Here is a 15953-nt window from a genome sequence, read left to right on the forward strand (position 1 = left end):
ATACCCTTGCAGTGCATGACTCTGAAATCATTGTTCAGTTATTGGAGCACAAAAAATATCTGGCATGAATCTGTGTCATGCGTGCACTGACTTAAGAACAGCAGAATGTATTTGCCTGCAGGTATGTACAAATATATTTCCCTCTTGACTGCTCTTTTATATCCCAGATACCCTTTGTGTTTTAATGACTGTTATAAAGCCCTTAGTTGGTTATTTATCAGAGGCTGAATTATCCCCACTTTGGGCAGGGATCCCAAGAGTTGCACCTTAGGGCATTTTCAGACAACTCTCCCCTCAGGTGAGAGAGCATCGGGGTGGTGGTGAAGGGGCAGAGTGTGGGATCTCCCCAGTTCGTAGGGTTCTGGAGGGAATGTGGAAGTGGGGAGTGTGTCAGATTTCTGTGGAAGACTGTTAACAATTACATCAACACCATGGATGAAATTTGATTCGGTGTCTGACTCAGACAGGCCATAAACTCAGCCTAGCTGCATGTCTCTCTCTAGCTCGTTTCCTGTAGATAGGTGCAGGGTCCGTGAGATGGCACTGCGCCATAAAGGGAAGCCCCAAAGTGCTGGAAGCAGAAGTATCTTCATGGCGGCCTTTCCCTCAATGTAGCTGCCTTCCCTCTCACCTGGCACCAAGAGTTGTGCTGCATAGCTGCCTTCGACAGAGATTCACTGTGTGATGGTTGCGGCAAGCAGCATCATGAATGGCTTGCTGCTGAGATGACTGTGGCACCGTGTCCCCCAGCTCTGCCGTCAAAACCTACAGCTTCTGTGTGGTCCCGGGCTGATGGGACTGTGCTGGTGAGCCACAGCTGTCTGACATCTCTGACTTCTACCCGGGATCGGCTGCCTCTCCGCCTCCCCGCAACTTGCTTACAGAGCGAGACCAATAAAAACTAGCAGTGGGCTATGTCTGTCCTGAATAGGGTTGCCAGGTGTCTGGTTTTCGATCGGACTTTCTGGTCGAAAAGGGGACCTGGCAGTGTCTGGTCAGATTAGGGTGACCAGATGAGAGGAAGAAAATATCAGGACAAATGGGGGGGGAAGGGCGGGGTCCGCCGGCGGAGCAAAAAAAAAAAAAGCCGAATGCTGCCGGCGGAGCGAAATATCGGGACAAACACCGAAATATCGGGATGGTCCCGATTTTATTGGGACGTCTGATCACCCTAGGTCAGATGTACTGACTTGACACAAAAGTCCGGTTACTGCAGGGGGAGGGGAAGGCGCCGGACTGGTGCCACCCCCTATCCAGCCGGGGCTGCCTCCTACCAGCAGGCAGGCTCTGAGTCAGGCTGCAGCTCCCCTCCCAGCCCTGGAGCAGAGGGAACCCAACTGGAAGGGGGAGGGAGGAGAGCAGTGAGGGAGGGGGAGACAGGAGAAAATGTGGGGCAGGCCCTTGCGGAAAAGGCGGAGCAGGGGCAGGGCCTCGGGGTCAGTTTTCAGCAATTAGAACGTGGGCAATCCTAGTCCTAGGGTATGGCTAAAGTGCTGATGATGACGGTTACGGCATTCAAAAGCTGCTTTGCTGGTTCATGTCATAGCTGATTTCAGACTTTCCTTTATGGGCGTGGTCCTGCTACACATAAGGCCTGATTCTGGTGTAAATCAGGAGTAGCATCACGGATGTTCGATAATTACACTGGGGTAAAACTAATGTGAGAGGGAAACAGCCACCTAGTCTCTACCCATCCGCTTGCACAAGACACAGAGATGCTTATGTGGGAGTGTATTTCCTGCTGGCCTTGGAGTTGTCCTTTGTTTTTTCTCTTTCTCTTCCAACGCTGTGGTGGGGGGAGAGAGGGAGAGGCTCTGTATATCATCAGAGGACTTGGCGTACGGTAAGGGCATCTCTCTGCCGTCCCAAGCACTCCTTGAACAAAAGTGATATCAATATCAGGCTTCTTTGTTATGCAGCTGAGTTCCCTGGCCCTCCCATGTGACACGTCTCGGGGTGAGATCAGCAGTCACTCCACATGAATTATTGCACTGCCATTTCGTCTTTAGTTTTCTTCCAAGCAGCTTGCATGTATAATAACCCCTTTGTTGGGCTTCATTTTTGTGTGTGTGCAAGATCCATAACACCTTTCACATTGTTCTTAGATGAATACGTGGGTGGGGGTTTGCATGTTCATCAAGCAGTAAAACAAGCCTGGAGAGGCTTACAAATAACTCTGCTTCTTGGACAAGCCCTTTTTGTTTGCTAACCTGAGGGTCTTCTTGTGTCCTCCCCTCCCTGCTTGTTACAACAAGGTCACCCTCCAATTTATCTTGCATGGCAAAGTGGCTGTTTCTCCACAGCATGGGCAGTAGATCTCGTAAGCAATCACTGTGGCCTCTAAGAGCTAGTGTGTGACCCAGTGCCTGCACCTGGATGGGATAAGAGGCATAAGGTCCTCCCTTATGTGGGGTACCCAGCACAGCAGAGTAGCCTCCAGAGGGCCACTGCTACCCTTTCCTTCCCCAGGGTGTTGGCCAGTGCAGCTAAACTGGCATAGAGGGGGAAATAATGTGCACCAGGTATAGGGCTGGTGCATGTTCTGCTGCTGGAATTCGGTGGGAACTGAGGATTGGACTGATAGTTGAGTCACAGTCTGGTTCTTGCTCTGCTCCAGGAGCAGCACAGCTAAGCACTGCCCCTTCCTGGGGGCTTATGGCACAGCTGCAGTTAGCCCATGGTCTCTAGGTCTCACTGCTTGTGCTGCTGCCATCAGACAGGCTATATTTGTTGTCCCCTTGTATTTTGCCCCAATCCAGCCTCCTGTATCATGTTTCTTGCATGGACTTGTATCATATCTATGTGTGAACAGAAGTTTTGAGGTATAATTGGTACCTAAGGAATATCCTTCTGCAATCAAGTCTTAGGGGACATTTGTCCAATATGGGCCTCTGAATTACCAGTCAAAAATTAGAGCTATATAAAATCAGTTTCATGAGTGACTAGCTATAACAGTGATTCACACTGGGGGTTCTTTTAAAGCAATGCATTGAAAACACTAAAATACTGGAGAAAAGGGAGGTCATAGAATCTTGGTCTGATGGTTTTATTACACAGGAATAACCCCTCATAGAGAGATTGATTTTGGAATTCAGATACAGGGACATCCTAGATTCTAATACCAAATCAAATCCACCTCTTTGCCTATAACCTCTGCACACGGCTAGTCTATGCAGAAAGCTGATTCCATTGCTGTTGCCCCATGCCAAGATTTTCACCCATTACCAGTGATTTATTTGGGTGACGTCCATTTTGGAATGTGCAGCTTGGCCTGATTTTCAGAAAAGTTCTGAGCACCTGTCTGAAAATCGGGCCTTTTGGGAGGCATCTCAAATTACTAGTTGCTATTGGCCATGAAGTCGGAGGGTTAGGAATGTTTTTTTTACCACATCTATCCAGTCTCTAGCATGATGAGGCCCAAAGCGGTGGAGGTGTCTAGGCTCTACTGTTGCACACAATGATTATTTTGTATAGGTGTATAACATAATAGGTGGTGCTATCAGCCCAACTATAATACAGACACCCTCTCTCTCATGACTGTGAACAGTACTGTTACGGAGTGCGGAGGAGTCAGGGCCCTGCACCCTCCACTTCCTGCAATTCACCGTGACTCTCAGCCAGCCAGCAAAACAGAAGGTTTATTAGACGACAGGAACACAGTCCAAAACAGAGCTTGTAGGTACATACAACAGAACCCCCTCAGTCAGGTCCATCTTGGGGGTGCAGGGAGCTTTGACCCCAGCCCTGGGGCTCCTTCGGTTTTTCCAGCCAGCTCCAAACTGAAAACTCTCTCCAGCAGTCTCCTCCAGCCACACCCCCGGCCCCTCTCCAGCCTTTGTCCAGGTTCCTGGGCAGAAGGTGTCAGCTGGCCCTAACCCCCTCCTGGCTTGGGTTACATGCTCAGGTATCCTCCCTCAGGTGAAGTTACACCCTGATATCCCATCACCAATGCAGACAGCACCAGTAAAATTCCCCCACAACATTCCCAGGTCAGTCCTCCGCACTCCCTGCTCCGTCACAAGTACTAACAAGGTGGAGCTGTGCTGTGCTGTGCTGGTATTCTACTCATTCTGCGCCCATAAAACTGGCAATGCCAGTTAGGAATTTACTCTCTGCCCTTTTCTCCTTGCTTTAAGGTTAAAATAGGAGCTTTATGGGACTTTTCTGGGTGGTTCACTGCTGGATGTCTTTATTTCTCATCTTTCCCCTTTCAAATTAATATTGCCTTTTAGTTTTATTATCTTGAAAGCCAAGAGAGATTCTGAGTTTTATCTGGAGAAAGCTCATTTGTTTTTAAATGATTTTTCAGCCTGGAAGCTGGGTGAGTACGGGAGGCTGTAAAAGAAATTGCCTCAGAATAAAGATGAGTTTCTTGGTTACCTGAAAATCCAAATGGGTTCAGAATGAGAGTTTAAAACTTTAAAAGATCTGAGATTCTTTTGGTGGGTCGATCCAATAATGTTCTACTTCAAAGGCTGTTAAGTAATGCGAGGAAGTATGAATTACTCCACACTGAGCTACAGTATGACTCAGAGTGAGTAATCGAGAACTATCTTAGCTGTCCTGGGGGCATGTACTACATTGTATTTATTTTGGCTTTATAGTAATGCTCCCTAGCTCTTACACAGCCCTTTTCATCCAGCATTTTCAAAGCACTTTACAGAGTAGGTCAATATCATTATCCCCATTCTACACAGAGAAACTGAGGGACAAAGAGGGAAGTGACTTGCCCAGGTCTTCCAATAGGCCAGTGGCCTAGAGTTAGCCCCTGTAAATCCATAGGTAGGCACCAAATAACCCCTCACAGTTTCAGAAATGGTACTGAATGCTCTTTGCCCTTGTTTACGCTGGCAACCAAATCATGTTCTGCATTGATTCAACTGCCTCTAATGTGGACGTCCCTTAACAGCAATGGATCATTTTTCATTTTCCCTCACTCCCAGCCATTGTGGATAGGGTGCCATTAAAAGCCCAAAATGCCAGGTGAAGTATCGATACAGTGAAAGTATTACTCGGAAAATATATGATGTCCCAAACGATCCTTGATTTTTTTTAAACCGTGCTAGTGGCAGAGCTGGAAATAGAACCCAGGTCTCCTGAGTCCCAGTCCAGTGGGGAGGAGAGGAAGTGCAACACCTGTGTGGTGATCAGGATATCTGCAAGACCCTACAGGGAGCTCTTGCTGCGGGGATCTGCTGTTCCTCCCCCTCACCTCCTGCCCATGCTCCTGTGCAGCTGCGGAACCTACATCCCACAGTACTGCAGTGCAGAGAGTTGGTGTTCCTCTAACTTAGCTCCTACAGTCGGGGATAGGACAGGTTTTGCTTCCCTCCTCTCTCACTAGCAGAGGAGGATAAAAGGCAGGGGCGACTCCAGGCACCAGGGCACCAAGCGTGTACATGGGGCGGCAAGCCGTGGGGGGCGGCATGCCGGTCGCCGTGAGGGTGGCAGTCAGGCTGCCTTCGGTGGCATGCCTGCGGGAGGTCCACCGGTCCTGTGACTTCGGTGGCAATTCAGCGGCGGGTACGCCGAAGGTGCGGGACCGGCGGACCTCCCTTAGGCGCGCCGCCGAAAGTCGCCTGACTGCCGTGCTTGGGGCGGCAAAATACATAGAGTCGCCCCTGGTAAAAGGTCTTCTGTGTTGCGAATGTCCATTTATACACACACTCTGAGATGATGAACTTCACGGAACCAATGCAATCCCGAACAGCAGCATCCCATTAGCATGTGTCCGCTGGAGAATGTAATGAATGCAGAGTGTTAGTAAACCAAAAGGAAATCTTCTGTTCAGAGATGGTTAGATGGGCTAAAGATTGATCCTTTGCAAATGGAGAGAATACAACGATTTAAAAGCTATACACTGAAATAATGATCCGAGCGAACTACCAAATTGAGAGGCAATGTTACTGCGTTCAAAATGAAGAGTGTGATTCATCTAAGGATGTATGATCATCAGTTTTAAAGCCAGGAGGAGGGGTAAAATATTCACAAATAACTTAGTGATTTAGGCACCTAAGACCCATTGAAAGTCTGTATAAAATAGTCCATTAAATTTCCCCCAATATTTCCTGCATGTAGCTCAACAACCTTATGGCTGAACTAATGCATATCTTTTCGAGTGGCATCGATTCTTGAATGAAAGACACCAAATGATAGAGAATTTATCATATCCCTTCAGAATTTGTTCCAGAAGTTAATTACCCTGACTGTTAAAATGTGCATTTTCTTCAGTCATCTGCCCTGGATAGCTATGACTTAATATCTTCTTTTAATAATTTTCTTATGCTGTCATGTATTTATCTGGATTCATAAAACTACAAGAGGTGCCTATCACATACTTGGTTGCCCTGAGCAATAAAACACAATCAGTAAATCATAATTTATGGCATGTGAATAGTTTGTGTTGGAAATAAAATGAACTTCTATTCTGTAGTTTCGTATACTGCCTTCATCACTGTAGTATCTGAACACCTTCCATTAATACATTTAAGCAACATGACTATCTATTAGGTGTAGTTCTTTCTCTCATCTTTTCCCCAGGGGGAGAATGTGTGTGCAGGGTACAGTTTTGGTTTGGTAGGGTTTTGTTTTTAAATGTACATGTTGGTTTTCATTTATATTGGAGAAGGCAGGTTGAAGATGTACACCCTTTGTCAGTCTGTTTAGAATGCAGCCAGCTCTTTGGGGGATGGGCTCTTTGACACAGCACTCACCACAATGGGCTCCAATCCCCGACGGAGCCTTTAGACTCTTAACTGTAATACAAATGATAACGCAGCTTAAAATTGAGGAGCAGAAGCTTGGGGAAAGGATATTATTCTTGTTTTCTTCCACCAGTCTCCCAGACCTGGTTTGTTTAGGAGTGATCTGGAGCCCGATTCAACCCAAGACTTCTATTGTCTCCATTGGGGTTGGGTCAACCCTTTAGGCATTCTGTAGTCAGGGGAGGTGGGTGAGTCTAAACAGCTGATGGTTGCTAAATATGTCTTTTTTGCGGGGCCTCCACTGGGCAGTGGAAGTAAATATAAAAATACTTGAGTAGAATTTTGGAGTTGAATAGGGTTAAGACACAATCATTTTCCGCCCCTGTATTTGGGGAAATGCCAGAGATGGGGAGGCAGAGGAGGAATATTTGTTCTAGGCTTTTTCTGAAGCATGTTTTCTTCCTCTCCATATTTTTTATCCACTCTTGGCCTTTTTGTGCCTTAAGGAAAAGATAGTTCGAAGTTTTGTACGAGTTGCTGAACGGGTGCACTCAAAGGAAACTCAGATTGGCTGGGTTTTTTCCATTTCTAGTTCTCTGCTGGGCTGTCCCTGATAAGAGACTTCAGTGGTTTGAGAGAACACCAAAGTATCAGCCTACAGCAAGAAAACTGGCAAAAAGCAACTTATATTTGTTTATACTTAAGGCTCTGTTTTTTAATGGGTATCGCTTGTTCCTCTTTCTACTGTGATTTTCCTGCTAGAGTGATCAGGAATTCTAAGAACTCCTTGGTGCCTGGCTTATACTGCCAGGAAATTGGTGCTGCACACACATAGTGGGGGGAGGAGGGGGGGAAACTATTACATTTGATCTGTAGGGATGAAACATATTTCAGGCCAATTATCTGATCTTGAGGGTATCTGCTCCACTCTGCTCCCACGCTCTTCTGAAGGTGCATCCCTCATCTCTTTGTTAAGCTTTGTTACTGCGGTGTAAACAGCAAACACATTAGTAATGCTGAAAGATTAAAAAGACAGACAAAGAAATATGATGTGCTTTGTCTCTAGTTTGGCAATTTAAGTATTCTAGAAGTCTGCCAGGCTGCTTGCTTATGATTTGGGGGACAATGAGCACAAGTGACAGATGATAGGAAAGCAGATAAATAATGCACAATTTATAAACACTGCTTTTTATTCCCAAGACATGCTAGCTTTTTAGGAGCTTAAAATTTGCTTCATTGGACCAGACCCAGCGTCTGTCTAGCCCGGTATCCTGTCTTTGACAGTGGTCAGCACCAGATGCTTCAGAAGAAGGTGCAAAAAATTCTGGCAGTTGGGGACTAAGCTGCCTCCAGGGAAATTTCCTCCTGATTTGAACTGGGTGGGAAATGGTTTTCCTGTGCTGCAAATGCTTTCTGTTTTGCATTGGGATGAAACTCAGGCTGTGTCTGTCTGTCCCCAACCCCCACCCCAAAATAGCACAGTGGTTAGGGCAATGAGGTGGCGGTGGGAGACACGGTTCAAGTTCTTGTTCTGCCATTCTCCCACCTCCCAGGTGAGTGTCATAATCACTGAGCTCTAGAGGTTGTCTCTCAGCCTCTTCTGTTGGCGCTGTTCAAATTAGTATAAATAATTATTAATTGGGCCACAGAGTGTGAAACGAACTCTATAGCCTAGAGGTCAAGGCACCCATCTGCATGGTGGGAAACCTGTGTTCACCTCCTTGCTCTCAATCAGGCAGAATATGTCCTTGAATCTGGGTCTCTCACAGCCCAGGTAAATACCTGACCACTGGGCTACTGGCTATTCTGAAGTAGTTCTCTCTCTAACCAGAAATTCTGTTCTGGACCCGAGAAACCTTTCCTGTCAAAACTGCTATGTTGCTGTGAAAAGTTTGGTCAGAAAATTCCCGTCCAGCCCTGAAGCATGAGGATTTGTATTCCTTCCAAACCCTTTTAAATATTTTTGTTCAACCTTGACTATTATAACTCTGATATTCTTGTTATCTATGTACATGTCTAATCTTTTTTTGGCAACCTGCTAAGCGCTTGGCCTCAGTGCTCTCTTGCGGCAATGAGTTCCACAAGTTCATTGTGCGCTGTATTTCCTCTGATCAGCTTTGAATCTGCAACCCTTCCGTTTAATTCGGTGTCCACTTGTTCTTGAATTATGGAGGGGAGAGAATGGAAATCCCCAATTTACCTTCACTGTGGCATTCATTCTTTCTGGTCTTTTATCATATCCCCTCTAACTCCTCTCTCTCCAAGGACAATCCTGATATTTTACAATCTCTTCCTATCGGAGTTTTTTTCTATGCTCATGATTATCCTGGTCATCTGGCTCTATTTTTGCAGTATCCTTTTTGAGGTGGGGTGAATTTAGTATTCCAGATGAGGCTGCACTCTGTATTATTCTCCATTCCATTCTTTATGCATCCTGATGCCATTTTTCTGGATCAGGGCAGCAGGAAGAGCAATTGGTGACGTGATTAAAAGCCTTCTATTCAACAAGGTTCTATCGCATAGCAGAATGCATCTGTCATATTCTAAACCCGACGTATTGCATATTTTAACCACATTATAGCTGTGGCATACAGAAATAAATACTGTATATTACAAACTGCAACACAGGTAGGCTGGGATTTCTGAAGGAATCTAAAGGAATTGGATGCCAAAATCCCAGCGAAATTTACTAGGAGTTGGGCATCTAACTCTTAGGTATGTGAGATTTTCAAAGGAGCCTGTCTTGTACTGGTGCAACTCCATCAATGGAATGGAGGCTCTGTCCTAGAACATTCTGTAACTCCACCCTTTGGGGTATGTTTACCCTGCATTTAGGGCCCACTCCTGGAAATGATTACTGCTGGGAGCGGTGCCATGCTTACAAGATCAAACTCTTCATTCCAAGCCAATTTGTAGTTGTTTCATGTCATGGTAAGATGGGTTTTGGTTTAGCTGCCTCTGAAGGAAGGATATGGTAGTGTAGTTCCTGCCGTGACTGAAGAGATGCCCCACAACAGGGCCGCCCGGGGGGGGGGGGGGGGAAGTGGGGCAATTTGCCCAATGCCCTGGGCCCTGCAGGAGCCCCCACGAGAGTTTTTTGGGGCCTCTGGAGCGGGGTCCTTCACTCGCTTGGGGCGCAGAACCCCGGAGCTTCTTCCGCTCCGGGTCTTCGGCAGCAGTTCAGCGGCGGGGGGTCCTTCCGCTCTGGGACCTGCCGCCGAAGTGCCCTGAAGACCCCAGGCCCCCTGAATCCTCTGGGTGGCTCTGCCCCACTGAGGGACTGTGCAGAAGTCCTGGGTTTCAGTATGGGTGCTTCTGCCCTTGGCAGGTATCCCAAATTATTATGTGGATCTCAGGCAATCTGTTGGTGTTAGGAGGCCAACCCTCATTTCACGTAGGGGCCAGTTCCATTCTGATAAGACTGTTAACTGAAATTGAGTGAGTTAAAGCTCATTGAGTTTCCCTATGTGGGAAAACACATGTAGGCATAGTTTGTAACCCAAAAAGTTACACAAGTGTTTCCTGTCTAACCTGGCTAAGGCACCTGAATCACTAGTGAGTAGGTAAAGACTATGGGGTATATCTTCAGTGCAGAGTTAGGGGTATTACCTAGGTGTTGCTCCTAAACCCCTCTTGTCCACACACACAACCCTCTCACCTGTGTTTGGTGGTGCATTCAGCCCACATTAGCTGGCCAAGCTTGAGGGTGTGGGTTAAAGCCCAGGAGCCATTGTCACTCAGGCTGATAACTTTCTTGCCATGAGGACACAAGAGGAATCATTCCAGTACTGATAGTCCATCAATGCCTTCCCACAATTCCCCCCATGTGCCCAGCGGGACAGACAGATTCTCCCACAATTCACTGGGAAAGGACCTCAGAGTGGCTCAACGTACTGCAGCACAGAGAACAATGAGATGTGCCCCCAGACATCCTAGTTACGCACCTGGGTGAATGCAACCCCAGTGAGGACACAGTAATTTGTGAATGGCTTTGCAGTGTGGTTGTTCACACTTGGGCTAAGCTAACCCTCAGGCCAGACACCCAGGCTAACGGCAGTGAAGACATACCTTGTGTGTCTAGATTTCTATATCCTTGTATCTGAGCCCGTTTTCACTTTAGACACAAGTTAATCAGTTACACAATCCAGCAGTCCAGAACTGAAAGACTAGAGTTCACTGTGATACCCAGCCTCCTGCGGTAACAAATTGTCTAAATATTCTCACTTAATTATATTAACCTCTTTACTCTTTTATATTTATAGCCCTTGACAGAAAACAACTTGCATGATACGTGGCCTGCCACTCTGCCATAACCTTGCCAAGAACCTCAATAATGAATCCCTTCCATTTGTTCCTTAACTCTATTTATTTATTCTGCTAGTTATTTATTATTACAGAACTGCCAGCTTCCTTTATTAAGTTCCTGTCTGCCCCTGAGACTCCTGTGTTTGTGGCACTGAGCTCAATCCTACATGGTGCTGAACCACCCCGTGGCACTGCCGAACTCAGTTGATTCTCATTGACTAAACACTTTGCAGGAAAGTGCCGTTGATGACAGACAGACAGGGTGTTGTGTGCTGGAAAACTTCCCCGTGCGGTGTGAAAGGCATGGAAGTTGTTGGCTGAGGGCAGTGTGCAGAGAAGTTGACTGCTTTGTCTTCACCGCACTGTAATTTTTTGGCTCTTTAGAAGGTGTCCCATTGCTTCACTGTATACAGAGACTAGACCGTGCTAACTTGTTTCCTTATTCTCCCCCTCTGTCTGATTGTATCCACCTGTTGCCTATTGTCCTACAGGTAGGCCTCGTCTATGCGAGTAAGGGTTTGCTGGTATAACTATACAAATAAACCCTCTTTGTGAGGACAGGGTTTATTCTGCAAGAGGGCTTTTGCTGGTGTAGCTTACATCACTTCACGGAACGAAATAAGCTACGTTAGCAAAAGCACTCTTGCTGCTACAACCGCGTCTACACTAGGATTGTTGTTGGTATAAATAAGTCATAAAATAACATACCTAAGCAGCATTACTGTACTGGCAAAACTTTATAGTGTAGACCAGCCCCTAGGTTGTAAGCTCATTGGGGCAGGGGCCAGCTTTTTGGTCTGTGTTTGTACAGTGCCTGGACCAATGGGGCCCTGCTCTGTGACTAGGACTCCTAGGAGCTATGGTAACCCAATTAATGATTATTAACATTGGCATGGTGGGTCTGTCCCATAAACGGAAATGGATATCCGCTTGAGGAACAGAGCCTACCCACCTCAGGGAAAGAGGAAGGAGGCCCTTCGAGTCACCTCACAGCTCCAGGGTCATGGGAAGACCATGCCAAAATGAATAGCTTTAAGGTACATCTACACTGCAATTAAACACTGGCTGCTGGCCTTGTCGGCTGATTTGGGCTCGCGGGGCTCAGCCTGTGGGGCTGTTTAATTGCAGTTTGGACATTTGGGCTTGGGCTGGAGCCTTCGCTCTAGGACCCCATGAGGTGGAAGGATCCCAGAGCTCGGGCTCCAGTCTGAGCCCGTAGGTCTTCATTGCAATGAAACAGTCCAAGTCAGCTGAGCCAGGCCAGCTGCAGGTGTTTAACTGCAGTGTAGACATGCCCTTCTTGGCTCTCCTGGGGGAGCACAGAAACCAGTTTGCACGGGGTGGCTCAGATTGCAAGAGCAAGATGGAGGCCCTCAGACACAGGTGGATCTGAGCTTTCTAGGAGAATGTAAGTTTGTTCTGTTCTTGTGACAGGAGAAAAACCTATTTAACTACCTTGTCGTGAAGCACAAGATTAAATGGGACTAAAGATGCCTGGAGGCTGTTGTATATTAAAATCCCGTTTTTTCTTTCCCGTGTTCCAGCTGCTAAAAAATGCTTCCATTGAAGGTGGCTGTTGGTCACTATAATCACTAAGCATGGGGTCCCCAAGGGAGGAAACACATGTGCCCAAAAGCCAGGCAAATTTGCAGGGGGGTAAATGGGTTGTATACAGGGGTGTATGCAGACCTGGTGCTGGTCTAAGACTGGAAGAATCACGAGATTCCATCCTGAAACAGGTAGGGGCAAGCTGAACACCTGAGGCGGGTGCACTTAGAAACCAGAAGGGGGATAGAGGAGCAGCTAGGCCCCAGGACCACGACAAACTGGTTTTGCTCAAGAGGGCAGTTTTCTCCTTCCATAACAGGCAGTTGTTCTTCCTCTACAATAGGCGTCTGACCCACTGCAAAGCGTTCTTGTCTGACGGTTACTCAGTCTTTTTTAATGTGAAATATTCACCAGGGCATCTAGTTATTTGGGCTGAACCTTGAGCGTATGTTCACACTGCAAGTGGGAGCCTGTTTCCCAGCTAGTGTAAACAGACCTGGGCTAGCTAAATAGCTGCATAGCTGGGCGAGGTGGGGGGAGAAGGAGCACGGTTGGTGGTTTTGGCTAGCTGCCCGTGTTTATATCTCCAAGGGGTCCTGGTGAGGTTGCACTGAGACAGCATAGCTTGAGCCACCACCAGTGCAAGCCCCGGATACACTGCTATTTGTAGTGCGCTAGCACAAGCCGAGCTACCGTGTATCTGTCTACCTGAGCTGGGAAGCATGTGCCCAGCCACAGTGTAAACAAACCCTTGGAGGGACTGGCAGTGGGAGGCTTGCAGCCTTCCGTCTATATGGGAGGGATTTAAATGTTGACCCTGACTGATCAGAAGTAATTGCCATCTCTTGAGCAGCCTCTTGAATTGAGTTGATGCTCTGTGTCTGGCTGAGCGGAGAAGTGCCCGTATTGCAGCAAAACGTCCAAACGTGGTGTGTTTGGGTAGTTCTGTTCGCCCTGCTGTGGACAGTTTCATCAGAGAAGCAAAGGACTAAATGGACATAGGATCTGAACTACCATGTCCCGCTCAGAGGTGGTCAGGGCAGTGTGGGGGAATATCCCTGCTCTGCGGAGGGAAGAGGACGTCAGTCTGCCGAGGTCACCAACCCTGAAATTCCCTTTGCTATTGTGGGAGGCAGTGCCACTAATTTTGCCAGTGTTCACATTCATTGTTTCTTGCAAACAATGAGCTATTGGTAAATACGCCCTAAAGCTATCCATCTCATAATGCTGTCGTAGGAGCCTGACGTTTGGTTTTCCACCAGCGCTGTAGCATCATTCAGGGTACAGTCACCTTCTGGAAGTAGTGCTTCTGGAAGTAACATTATGGGCTGTATAGTACCTCACATGTCTCCATCAGGAGAAGAGTGGAAGCACATTGTTCCAGTGGGAACCCTGGGAGGCATTGTGCCAGCCTCTGATATCACCATGGAGAGCAGGCTGAGTGTGGGCTCTGTGCCATCCTTTGCAGAGTGCTGGACAAACTCCGTTGTCTTGTGTAGAAGGGGCTGCATTAGCATCCAGGGGAATTGCAGGGACCAGACTGTGCTCAAAACCTGCTTGCATAGCCCAGGCATCATCTCTGTCTGTCTGTCCAGGTAATGTCACTGCTGCCTCAGTTCTGTTTTAAATGAATCTAGCTGTTCATCAGTCACATCCTCAGATCTTCTCTTCCTGGGCTAATCAATGTGTGTGTGAGTTAATTTAGCCACTGTTCCTCCTTGACAAGGAATATACAAAACTTGTGTGTAGACAAAAGGCCTGAATGGAAAGCAGAGGGAATCCTAGGGTGATTGCAAATGGTTAATACAGGAATCTAAATTTAATAGCCATTGATCTGCATTTCTGAAGTAGCAATAGGTTTTCTGAAACCACAGTGGGTATTCCATTCAAGGACCCAAGTTAGTGGGAGCACGTGTTGATATTAGCATTTGCAAATGTTTGCGTGTGCACGTGTCATTATTTAATAATGCATTTGAGCATATTACAATAGCTCCTATTCACCCCAACTTATAACAGGGTCCCATTGTGCTCAACTCTACAAAGACACAATAAGAGACAGTCCCAAACAGCTAAATGGATGAAATAGTGGGAGAGGAAACAGGCATAGAGAGATGAAGTGTTTTGCTCAGCAGTCACCTAGCAGGGCAGGGCAGGAAGAGAACCCAAGTCTCCTGAGTATCTGTATAGTGCCAAGTTCCCTAGACTATGCTACCTCTCAATGGGTATTAACTTTTTGATGATGCTTATTCCGTATTAGAAGTTAGTCCTGAGGGAGAAATTCCGGCAGTCTGCTATTGATCTCCATTGACCTCCCCACACATGCTAATCAGGACAGTCTACTGAGTAACACAATAATAGACATTTTAAAACATTAGTATTGAGAGTATTATCATACAATGAAACCTAAGTGACCAGCAAAGATGAGATCAGATTCTGATGTTGAGCATCCTGGTATAGATGCAGAATAACTCCACTCCAGTCAATGGAGTTATTCTGGATTGACACTGGTTTAATGGAAAGCATAATGAGATAGCGATCAAAGGCACAATAATGTGCCTCTCTGAGGATACCCAGAAGATCAGTCCCTGCATCTCTAACTACAGCTCAAAACCAGTTTTTACAAGGTAAGATCTTAGGGATTGTCTACATGGCATGTTAGCGCACACCTACTGGGGTATAAATTCTAGTACACACAGCATGTCAGACACTAAGGCCTTGTCTACACTACGAGAGTAGTTCGATTTTACTTAAATCGAATTTTTGGAATCGATATTGCAAAGTCGAACGTGTGTGTCCACACTAAGGACAGTAATTCGACTTTGTGAGTCCACACTAACGGGGAAAGCGTCGACATTGGAAGTGGTGCACTGTGGTCAGCTATCCCACAGTTCCCGGAGTCCCCGCTGCCCATTGGAATTCTGGGTGGAGCCGCAAATGCCTTCTGGGTAAAAAAAATGTGTCCAGGGTGCTTTTGGGTAACTGTCGTCATCCGTCCATCACTCCCGCCCTCCCTCCCTGAAAGCGCCGGCGGGAAATCAGTTCGCGCACTTTTCTAGTCAGTGACAGCGCGGACGCCACAGCACTGCGAGCATGGAGCCTGCTGCAACCATCACTGCAGTTGTGGCCGCTCTCAACGCCTCGCAACTTATCATACACCTTTCCCTGAGGCAGATGCAGAAAAGTCAGGCGAGGAGGCTACGTCAACGCGGTGATGGCCTGAAGTCTGAGAGTAGCACAGACCTCTCAGAAAGCAGGGGACCCAGCGCCGAGAACATCACGGTGGCAATGGGTCATGTTGATGCCGTGGAAAGGAGATTCTGGGCACGGGAAACAAGCACTGAGTGGTGGGACCGCATAGTGCTGCAGGTCTGGGATGAATCCCAGTGGCTGCGAAAC

The 15953-nt window shown here is 47.1% G+C and overlaps 1 protein-coding gene across 1 annotated transcript in view; it reads left to right on the forward strand.

The window, feature by feature from the left end:
* Positions 1 to 15953, forward strand: part of GALNT9 (polypeptide N-acetylgalactosaminyltransferase 9) — a 331540-nt gene that overhangs the window by 21711 nt on the left and 293876 nt on the right. The gene's annotated exons all lie outside the window — the stretch shown is intronic.

The sequence above is a fragment of the Malaclemys terrapin genome, chromosome 16 (genome assembly GCF_027887155.1).
Source record: "Malaclemys terrapin pileata isolate rMalTer1 chromosome 16, rMalTer1.hap1, whole genome shotgun sequence".
NCBI classification, from domain to species: domain Eukaryota; kingdom Metazoa; phylum Chordata; order Testudines; family Emydidae; genus Malaclemys; species Malaclemys terrapin.